We start from the raw sequence: 11,585 nt of genomic DNA on the forward strand, positions 1-11,585 counted from the left end.
TTTTTAATTTTATTTTCCTTTTTTGACAGTTGACAGTTAATCTGTGAAAGGATGCTGCATATTTCTAAAAATACTTCAACACAGAGAGCAGATTCCAATTTGCATTTTTTTAGCCTCTTCACTACCTGCTGATATTCAAAATACCCAAAGGCAAAGATAAAGAGCCTTTTTACCGTCTCTCATTTGTTCCTGAAAATGTCACCTAGGAAAACTTATTGTGAACCCACAGACTATGCAAAAAAAAAGTCTTAAAAACCCTTTACAGAGAAGAATAAAGTTACCTGCATTCCTAAAGAACACAAAAAAAGTCAGAGGTCAGCCAGTTATGGAGCACTGATCTGCAGCTGGAGCTTTTACATTTTCCTTTCCTCGTTAATCTACCTAAACACTAAAAATAAATAAGAAAAACCCTGTGTCTTACCTCAATCAACAGGTAGAAAATTAACAATAGCTTTCTAAGCATGCTTCTCATGTACCAGCTAGTATCTAAATGCAGGAGAAATAAAAGGCTAGTCGTCATTGGGTGGAACCAGTCTTTACAGCCTTTTAACCCTCTCAGGCTCAAATTAAGTTTTTGTTGCTAATGCACAAAAGAATATCTACAGTGGTACTTCTGAGTAAAAAAACCTCATAAAATATGTATGTGAGGTAATCAGGTTGTTAGCTTTTACTTGTTGCAAATCTGCAACGCCTGCCTTGAGAGGGTTAACTGATTATCCAGAGATGATTTTTCTTGTGATGAATGTTCTAGAAACTCAGGGGGTAGGTATCCTAGTTAAAAGGACATTTATCCCTTCTGCTCTTTTTCTAATTCACTTGAAATAAGGCTGCAGGCAAGAAGATGCTGCCTGACAGCTTTTAAACCCAGTTCAACGTCAGTTAAGTTTTCCATTGCAATTACTCTCACTTCAAATTTCTTGAAATACAACTATGATGGCAGAATCCTAACTAACTAAGTTGCTCTAGTATTATCTCTACTAATAACTGTAATATGTAAATTGTATAAATCTGTTGAAGCAAGATGTGATTTGGGGTCAGGAAAAAGTTTGCCCCGGACAATGAGAGGCTCAGAATAAAATCAGCCAAACCCAAATGAGAAGGCTCTGTGGGTGTGTCTTGGTATTACCATAAGACTTGGTCTTTGGTGGAGAGATGGAGCCAGACATTTAACCTTTCACAAAAAGAGTGGATTGAAATGTCACTGAAAAATAAAAGTAGCAAAAAAGTTCCTGTGTTCAATCAGTGTTGAAGGTTCGTTTCTGGAGCCAGAACCTAACAAAGGTCCAATTACAGCGCACCAAAGACTTTTCTACTTTATATTGTTATAAGCTACTCCATGGTCTCAGGATTTTAGAAGGATTTGTGGTTGTACCATACCTATAGCGTAGGTTTATTCCACAGGCAGTTATCAACAGTTATCAATATTTGGTGGCTTCCTTTTTTATGAATTCAGATAAATCTGAAGTTGCAACATGCTGTGGTCCAGTGTTCAGCACCTCCACACTGTATGAAGGTCCTGGGTTCAAATCCAGCCCGGCCTTTCTGTGTGGAGGCTGTATGTTCCTTTTGTGACTGCATGGGTTCTCTCCTGGCATTTCTCCCACAGTCCAAAGATTAATTTGTAATTTTAAGTATAAAGTGAGTGTGAATGGTTGTCTGTCTGTCTTTTGCCCGGTAATAAACTGGCAGCCTGTACAGGTTAGGCTCCACCCTCCCTTTTGTGACCCTGAATTGGATAAGCAGAAGACAAAGGATGGATGGATGGATGGAATCTACTGAACGGTCATCACATGATTACCAGTGTTTTGCTTGCTTGCTTGACCTCAAGTAAATTATAAACCAACAGGCTCCCTACACAAAAAAACTCTTTCCTCTTTCCTACAACTTCTCCATGTTCACATGTGGGAACATGTTTATTCTACAGCTATAACCTGTAAGCAATATTAAGGTATAGCTATTTATAGCATCCTTTTTGGCTGTGTGTTTTTAATTAAATATGAGTTTCACCAGAAATGAAGCTACAGCCTGTATGCTGCCGTCATTCAGCGTCATAAAACATGTCAGAGAGTAAAATCGTTTTATACATTATGTTCCGCTCAAAGGAAACCTGACCGACAGCTGAGTTTATGTGCTTGTTAAATGGATGGAGTTTCAATCATGTTTTGAGCGGGTGGTGTTAAAGCTGCTTTCATCACCCTACAACTGGAAACTATTATGGAGCAGCGGGCCAATTAATGGACTATGTACCTTCTGTTTTGGGGAGTACCTCCTGGGTACTTTAACTCTGCTGCATGCAGAGTTAAAGATTGTTAACTTCATGCTGTACATTTGTAGCCCACCCAGCTGCAATAAAGGTGCAAAACATCAGCAAAGCAGGTTAAGCATCAGATTGAAATCTACAGTACATGTGCACTAAATCAAGCCTAACCCGCTCACACATGGGAAAAACCAGTGGACAGCTGGGAGATTTTTTAGACATACAGGCTCTAATTTAAAACCAGCGGAGTTAGAGAAGAGACCAAAAATAAATATGGCACATCTGGAGCAGCCAAACCAAAAATACCTTTCAAATTCTGTAGAGATCATCCAAAACACACACAAATACACACAGATAAGCAGATTTGCCACCATGCTGCCATTTACTTCAGTGTATTGGTGCAGATGGAGTGTAAATAAAGAAAAACATACTTTGGATCAACTTGTGTTCTAATCCTTTATGAATCAAATCAAACGGCCTTGTGTTTTAGCCTAGTCGAGCCGGTCTAGAGGTTCAGGGATTTAAAGCCATCAAGGATTTTTGTTACATGTCATTGTTTATCGCACTTCTTTCCTCATACGATGATTTAGTGTTTTACTATCATACAGCAGGTGTGCAATTTCCATACTGAGTCATATATGTTAATAAATGCATATATGCTACCCAGCAAAAACAAACTAAAGAGACTGAGGCGTTGAGATTTGGTAAAACCTGTGAGGTCTAAAACACCATCAGTGATAAGTCCTTTAATCCTTAACCCTATCAGAACGTGGTTTGTTCTGGCAAGTAGATAAAAAAAAACAACATTTTAAGAAAAAGATCAAGTATCAAAGTCCTTTTTTCTTTCTTCAGAATGCACAAAGAGGTTTGTAAAGCACCAATGTACTCCTCTTTGCATCTAATTACACCTAGCAACGGCCAGAAACCACTTGCCAACCCAAAAACACAATTAAATAAATAGTACAATAGGGTAAATTATATTATTTAGACAGAAAAATAAGTTTTAAAAAAATGTATAAATAAAGATTAACAAAGTAAAAAGAATACAATAAAAAAAACTTTGCAAAAAGTTGACTATAATACAAATAGAATAAAACAACGAGAGTTGAACTGAAAGCCACACCCAGGACAAACACTCACAGAGCTCTGTTTATGTGCATGTGTGCGTGTGGTGAATGGTATTAATCTGCTGTCCAGTCACTTTGGCCTGGAGCCAGTCTGGTTACACATTACTGACATTCCAGGAGTAAGGGCAGCTTCTACCTAACATACAGTCACTGTACTGTAACTGTGTGGAGCGATTAGGAGATTAAAGCTTTCCCACAGCACCAAAACGGGCACGGCACTCAATCTGAATAAAAACGCAAGACAAAAATTTCTCCAGGACTCAAATGCCTTAAAAATACTTAAATATCAGCAAATGACAGTAACATGAAACTGTCCATATATTAGATTTCCCGATACGTTTATAATATATTTTTGGCAATTTTGTTTAGATTGCGCAGTGCGCATTGACAGGAAATGAGGAAGTGGCATGCGCTAAAAATCCAACAGATTGGGAGTCAAACTGGGAATTCAGCTGTTATTATGCAGCATGCATAATACTGCCTCTACTACTGGGTCAAACCAATTACTAGATAAGTTAGAGGATTATGTACTCCTTTCTGGCCGTCAAGTTAAATCCATGCTAAACCCTTCATAAAGAAATGCATCCTCTCAGCAATTTAATGTTTAGTTCATGTAAGTGTTGAAAAATTAATGAGAGAAAGAGAAATATAATTTGTTGCGTGTGTACAGTGGCCTGTTAAACTGGTTTCTATGTTCATACATGACGTGAATGAAAGGTTACAGTTATATAATCATGGACAAGATAAAGCAGAGAGGTTTTGGTGGAGGAGTGCTATCAGCTGGTCTGTGAGATGGATGATCTGCAGCACTGCAGGCATAGTTACACTACATTACATACAGCCTACAGAACTAGTCAGGAAGTATTTGAGGTATTCACCGTCTCTGCATTAATTCAAAAGTAAGCAACAGTAATAATTACATTTATATTAAAACCAGCGTTTATGAAATGCTTTGACAGACAGTTACATATTAGGGCCAAATATATAACAGAATAATGTCAAAGGAAGTTTTTTTTAAAAAGAGAACAAAATATGCATATTTCCAACATAATTAATAAATCTGTCATCCTCAGATTTAAAATTTTATCCTTTTGAATAGCAGGACCCCACCTGAGGATCTAAGCCTCTGCATGGCTTGTGGCCAGACATAGACTTCTTTAAAAGTATAAAAATCTTCAGATCAACTGGGTCAGTTCACATAGGGAGCCAATGAAGAAAAGCCAGGATAGGTGAGATGTACCTACTAGAGATGTGTCTGGAGTAAATAAAAGCATGAATTACTTTCTCCAGGTTGGTTCTTCAGAGCATCCATTTCACTTTAGATCTTATTTGGAAGAATCTGGGATGGACAGCTCTTCTTTATATGTTGCTCAAAGTCTAAATCTACTCTGAAGTTTCTTTCATGCATGTGCTTTGATGAATTAACTTCAATATTCTTTCCATGCAACCAAATTCCACATGTTACATTCATTTAACACTGCTACCTTTTTCTGTTTTCATGTATTCACATGACTTTGAGTCTGAATGCAAAGCATGTAAAGCTTTTTAAAAACGTATAGATAAATATTAACTTAATAATAACTGGTTAAGGAAGTGCTGCTTATGTTGCAGAATCACATATTTCCGTTAAATCTGGTTTAAAACACAGTTTAAAGTCTTGATTTTATGTTTTTAGGTGCAGTTTTCTCTTCTAGATGTTTTTACTTTTCTTTTTTGAACTAGAGCAGAAACATCTACAGCAAAAGGTTAATTACCCATTTTATCAAGCTGTTACTGTAGTTGATAGCATGTAACTGGAGCAGAGGCTTGGCTTTTGTATTTGCATGTTTCATACAGAAACCTGCTTTTTTTTTAAAAAAAAACTCCATGACTCCAAAGATAAGATGAGAAAGTCTGTTGTGCAGCTGAATGTCAAGTTAAACATTAATCCAGTTCCAAAGTAGGAGCAGGCTCTTGCAGACCCCTGCTTCACCCAGTACCCACATCCCACATGTATCCTGAGTGCTGAGATAGAAAGCAGCACCAGAAGATCAAAGGTGAACTGAAGGCTTTTCATCTAAATAGCAAAGGTTTGCTTGTACATTTGAGTAGCTGTCACTTGATCCCTTGACAGTTAAAATCACAATGCCAGATGACGGTGGCATAAACTCAGAGTTTTGGCAAGCAGCTTATACCACAAACAGCACATTTACGTTGAAATGATAGCGCCTTCTAGTGGTTTCATGGCATCTACACCTGAGTACAATCCAAGCCTTAGGGAGGAGGTTGGAGAGGATGGACGGGTCAACAAAATGCTACGGTTTTTTTTTTAAAATGGTATATTATATTATATTACATAATATTATATATATTCTTATGTTAAATTCTTTAGGGTTTTTAGCCTCATAGACCAGAAAAACTCACAGTAAATTGCCTTGGGGTTAGCCTTGAACATGGGCCTCTGCGTTAGCCTTGAGGCACACGGGTTCGCTGCAGGTAGATGAAGGTGATAGGTCAAACTGTGAAGAGTATGTCATATTTAGAAAACCAAGGTGGAAAGAGACAAAGACAAATGAAGAGAGAGGAGTGTTAAAAGTTCCCATGACCTCATTGAGTGAAGATGTCGTCACCTTGTGTTATTTGCACAAACGTCCAGGTGTGTGCTTATTGGTTATTTTTGGGCAGGTGGTGGGTGTGTAGCTGTTTCCTAATTTAAAGGCACTGTGAGTTTTAAAGGGGGTGGGGCGTGTCTGCTGTAAAACTAGAGAACTTCTGTAAAAGGGCAAAATCACTGCTAGATCAAAGACTAACACGTTTAATTTATATCCCCAAAATTTAAAAGGCAGGAGTGACACAAAAGCCTCATATTTTTATGTAAATTAAGTATTTACATAAATTCTTATTTTAATTTTAAAAAGCCTCTTTAAGGAGAATGTGCAGGTTTTGTTTTAACGTGACAGAAATCGTGCTGAAACCCATCTGAGATTTTAAAGTTTAGGGTTATTAATCCTATAAATTATCCTTCCAGTGATCTCTACGGGGTGTCCTGGGTCTGGCCCCGGGCCTCCACTCAGTTGCACATGCCTGAAATACCTCACCTAGGAGTTGCCCAGGAGCACATTGAGACTTATGAAAGGGATAAATCCAAAAGAATAAAAGTTAAGTGGTCATGAGACCAAAGGGCAGGCCGAGCATTTTAAAGATTTTGTGAATCTAATTGCAACTCTATGTGCCACGATGATGAGAAAAGCCCCACATGCAGGTAGAAAAGTAGCTCAGATCTGCAGTGAGTCAAAAGTGCACTTCGATATCCTGAAGAAGGAAGGGTTTGTGTTAAAGGTTTTCCACTGTGGTCTGGGAGCGCTCAAACTGGTAAAATACAGGATATAATCAAGCCAAAGCCTCAAGGTGCAAACGTCTTACATAAAAGGAAGGAAAGGAAGAAGATTCACAGCTTAAGGGTGCAGGACAGTTAACATTAATGTGGCATAGCGTGAGGCCTTCCCGGTACTTTTTGCTTTGGTGTCAAAAGGTGTTAAATATCCAGCCAAACTCAATGCGGCCTCAGGGACTGTGAAACTAATTCACAAATGTATGAAAGCTTTAGTGTAAGGCACACTTCACGACTATCATCCATAGAGCATATACATATGAGAAGACTGAGTATATTTTTGTGTGGATTTCAGTGTTTCCCAGCCTCTTCTGTGTGCATGCGTGTGTGTTTTCCCCTGCAGCCACAGCTCTTCATCCTGACAGACAAAACACCGAGAGTCTCGTGATCAAAGAGCGGAGGAATGCTGCTGGAGGATCACACGCTGCCTCGGTGTATCACATAATCACTGACACACAGCGAGAGGAGGGATGCAGGCTTAAACTGAAACACAGCAGCCGTGTAGATTACACTGCAGCTGAATGATCCGAACCACACAGCAAGGTTAACGCAGGTCAGGCTGGGAAGGGACATGAAGGGAAGACACTAAAAACGGAGACACTTTTGCTTATTTGCTTCAAGTTCAGGCTATGCTAGTTGTAGCTAAACAGTGTTCTATGGTACTCTACGTGGTATTGAGTACCATGGTATTCAAATACACATCTCATTGTACTGACTCCAGCAAATATGACATGTATTTTTCAAGGAAATCTCCTCAGAGCTGTCAAGTAGTGCCATCTTTCATCCAGTTAATTACTCAGTTTTCATCAAATATCTGCAAAAATGACATTCCCATCAGCTTCAGGCACCTTCAGTAAAATCACAAGCTTAGTCTAACTTTTCAGTTCAATTAAAGACCAATAGTTGTTGCCACCTTCATTACAGCTGGATGGTGGGTGACTGGACCTGTTGACTATTTTTGCATTTTCTGGAGGTATTATTAATTGAATTATCTGAGAAAGAACATGGACTGCGCGTAACAACATCCATCTTTTTATACAGTCTGTGCATGTGAACTGTGCAATAGCTTAAAAACCACACAGCTGCTCTCTGACGATATGAACTCTTCCTTACACGTAAGCACTAAGTGAGCATTAATACAGCACAAATCACAACATTTTCATGCTGCTGGCAGCTGTAATAGCATTGGTTCAATCACAGGAAACAGAGCTTTCATAAGAAATAATATTTTTGAGCTGGATATTAAATTAAATTACTTCACATCTAACACAATAAGGAAAAACAGAAGGTCTAAAAGCCAGACTTCGGAAAGAAGCCGCTTTTCAGCAGCAGCAGCAGCAGCAGCATAATAAGAGATCTGTGAGAGTCACAAGTCCAACACGCACACACACACAGTTTAATTCAATAGGAGGAGATTCATCGGTACGATAAGAAGTTCTGACTTTGCCAACACAATCTTTCTCCTGCTTTTTCACCATCCCTCCTTCCCACAGACGTCAGCAGGCACTCAGATTAAAATAATAACCTCCACTCAGACTTTTCATATAAATAAATGAACGAATATAATCTTTCATTCATTGTTTAGTTTTAGAATTTGGCTATATTCAGGGTTTTTTAAATGATCACACTAACAACGACGCTTCTGTTTACTTTAAATGCCTTTTTCTCTTTTTCTCTGTCTGTTGTTTTAATCTGAGTTTGGTCGATTAACAGCATATCTTCCTTTTTGCTGGCAGGAGGGTCACCGTGCCGCTGCTCTGTGTGGCCTCTATGAATGCTGAATGTGGGTCATTTACAGTGCACTCTCCTCTCGGCCCGTTGGTATCTTGGTTTGAGATCGTCCGCCTGGATAAGGACAGATAAGCGCAAACAAACACACACCAACACACTCAGCAGTCTGACGTTGAGTTCCACCCTGATGCAGATCTGTGTTTTCCTTTGAAACGCCCACAAACTGAGCAGAAAAATTACTTCCAATGGGCTTCGGTTTACCCCTTGATGCTCTGCCACTGACTTCTGCGCACACGCACAAGATAAAACTGGGGTTTATTTTGTGATAAAATAGCTGCAGGCCTCTCTTAATAGAGTGTTGGGCTTGGGTTGGGTTCATTCTAGGCTGACACTATCAAACGTTGGTAATTCTGTAGTTTTTTTGTACCTCTCCACTGGATGAACATTAAAACATCAGTTTCATCTTCAAGAGAAGATAAAGAAATCTGCTGGGAAGCCGACTTTTTGGACACGTCCAATTCTAACAACCTTGTTCCCGAGTTAAAACATCCTGGCACCGTATTAAAAGCTGCAGGCTCAAACTTATAAACCAGTGGGAACCACTTTAATGTAATTTCTAAATACAGAGGTGAGTTAAAGAGAGTGCTGTAGAGAGAAGAGATGAGGATAAAAGGTCAAAGTCTACAGCCACGTAAAGTGGTCACAGAGTACAGTTGGTAATGCAGAGAGGACCCAATGGTTCGAAGTTTAGAGAAAAGAATAAGAAAAGTGAGACATTTAATGGCTGATTTAAAGACTGTGTTCAAAAGCATGAAACCCAAAACATGATGAGTACATTTATCGTTAGATCTAAATTATTTGGTAAAACAGAAATCCAGACATAGAAAAAAGGCTGAGAATCACCCACAAAAACACAGGAGCAAAGGGAGGCTGTAAAGAGGGACACGAACATACACAAGAAGGAGTGATAAGGAAGAAGATGACCTATTTATACACTGCAGGCAGACTGAGGGACAAACAGAGGACTGAGACACTGAGACACACAGGAAGATGCAGCCAAACACTGAATGAAGTAATAATCACAACACCAGTGACACGTTAGCTCATCGGGCTCACTACAAGTCACGGTTCACAGGTTAACAAACGTGAGCAGAACTTAGGTTAAGATAGATTTTCGTGCATTTGTGTGCGTGTCTGTGTAGATGAATGTGTGTGTATGCTCGAGCATGTACACTTATTTTTAACCCATGACTTGTATTCAAACTGTGAAGCAGGTAACTGTGTGTTTTGAAAAGTGTCATACAAATAAAGTGATTCTTATTATTCTGGCACCAATCACCCATGATGCTCGTCTCCACCCTGCCTTCACTTTCTTCTTTACCTGTCTTGTGTACTTGTCTGCTTGGATGCCCAACAAAAGAAAGAATCCCAAAACTGACATTAAACACGTAAGCAGAAGCAGCACATAGAGAGGCACGCTGAGCTCTTGCTTTGTATTCAAATAATAGCTTGAAACGGGAAAAAAGGTCAGTGCTCTGTTAGTCGCAAACATAACACGGGGTAACAAGAGGATGGATTCACTGTCAAAACAAGTTTTATCTGCAGGATAAGAGAAAAAGCAAACCACAAGCAGCGTCCTTTGGTGGCTGTGTCAATAACAGAGTTTGAATGGGTTGTGGTTAATGTCCCGTCACGTTTTCATTTTTATTTCTCTTGCTGTGGGTTAGATTTTCATGACCTGGTTCGGTATAGAAACAGATAATGGTTTGGATCAGAACAGCACACACCCTGCACACTGAAAGATGAGCTTAGTCTGTGCATTTAAACTTGATGACACCAACGCCAAAGGACAGACTGTGATGCCTGCAGCTTGGATAAAACAGCAATATTTGACACCCCTGGAATTAGATCAGAGTGGCCAGGCAACAGTATAAATAAAAAAGCAGTTTATATGTTAGGGTTGGGTAGTTTGGGCTTTTTCATGGATGGAAATCACTTTGAAAAGATCACTTGCATAAGGGTTGGAACCACTAAAAGCAGAGATTTTTATTTATAAGAAAAGCATGTTATTTGTAATTTGCCACCTTTGCGCATCTTTTAAAAGCTCTCTGAGATGCATTACCAGAAACAGTCCCCACAGAGCAGCGCGGGGCTCAGCTGGTGTTCTCTTTAACTTGGTCTAAAATGCATGAGCTGCACAGTTGGCCATGTCAGGACACGCTGCGAGGCAAATATGAATGAAATCTCTGGGACTCGTCTGTTGTTGGGTCTCTAAGCTGTCGACTGGTGTCCTGTTTCTGCAACAGGCAGCTGATGATGGGGGAGCTTTGTCTGTCAGACCAGTATCCGACTGTGGAGTTAATCCTGCACAATCCACAAAGATTACAGAGCGACGCTGGCTGCTACAGTTCACCCCCCACTGCCTCCATACTGTCCCTGAGTTTCTTTGTCTCTGTGTTTATTGATCTAAAACCCTCATCATCGTTTTTAGACTGATTTTCTTTGCATCACCTTTGGCTGAAAAAAAAAAAAAAAGGTAAAATAAAATATTAGTAGCCTAGAGACCGGTTAGTGAATATTCCCCAACTGGTTGGTGGTGCTTGCTGGAGGTTGCTGCCTGTCTCTAAGTGATTTCTTTCTAAATACTACACAAAACCTCCTTTCAATCACTTTGATCGCTAACAGATTTGCACCCTACACTTAACTGACACCTTCCCTTACAGCTAAACCAGACCAATCACAGCGCAGTTGTTACTGATATTTAATATGAGCAGCAATACCGCTGTTATGGATGACCTGTCCACAGTTTACCTCGCCTATGATAGTTGGAATAACGTCCAGTCTGCTCCAAGCTCCCCAATCGGATAAGTGGAAAAGCAACAACTTGATTCATGCCACCACAGACTCCTCCAGCCTCCCGATGTCTTTGTCACGCGTTAAAGGTTCACTTGGACAGAAATCAGTACTGATGAAAATTTGTGCTCAGAAAAATTAAAAAAATGTAAAATATGTGTATGGAAATATTAAATGTCCTGAGTATTTCACAAACAGCCATTATAATTTGTTTTGTGTTTGTAGGATAATGAAAATGGTATCCAGA

Source organism: Pundamilia nyererei, unplaced genomic scaffold (genome assembly GCF_000239375.1).
Source record: "Pundamilia nyererei isolate P.nyererei 1_Seehausen unplaced genomic scaffold, PunNye1.0 scaffold00192, whole genome shotgun sequence".
NCBI classification, from domain to species: domain Eukaryota; kingdom Metazoa; phylum Chordata; class Actinopteri; order Cichliformes; family Cichlidae; genus Pundamilia; species Pundamilia nyererei.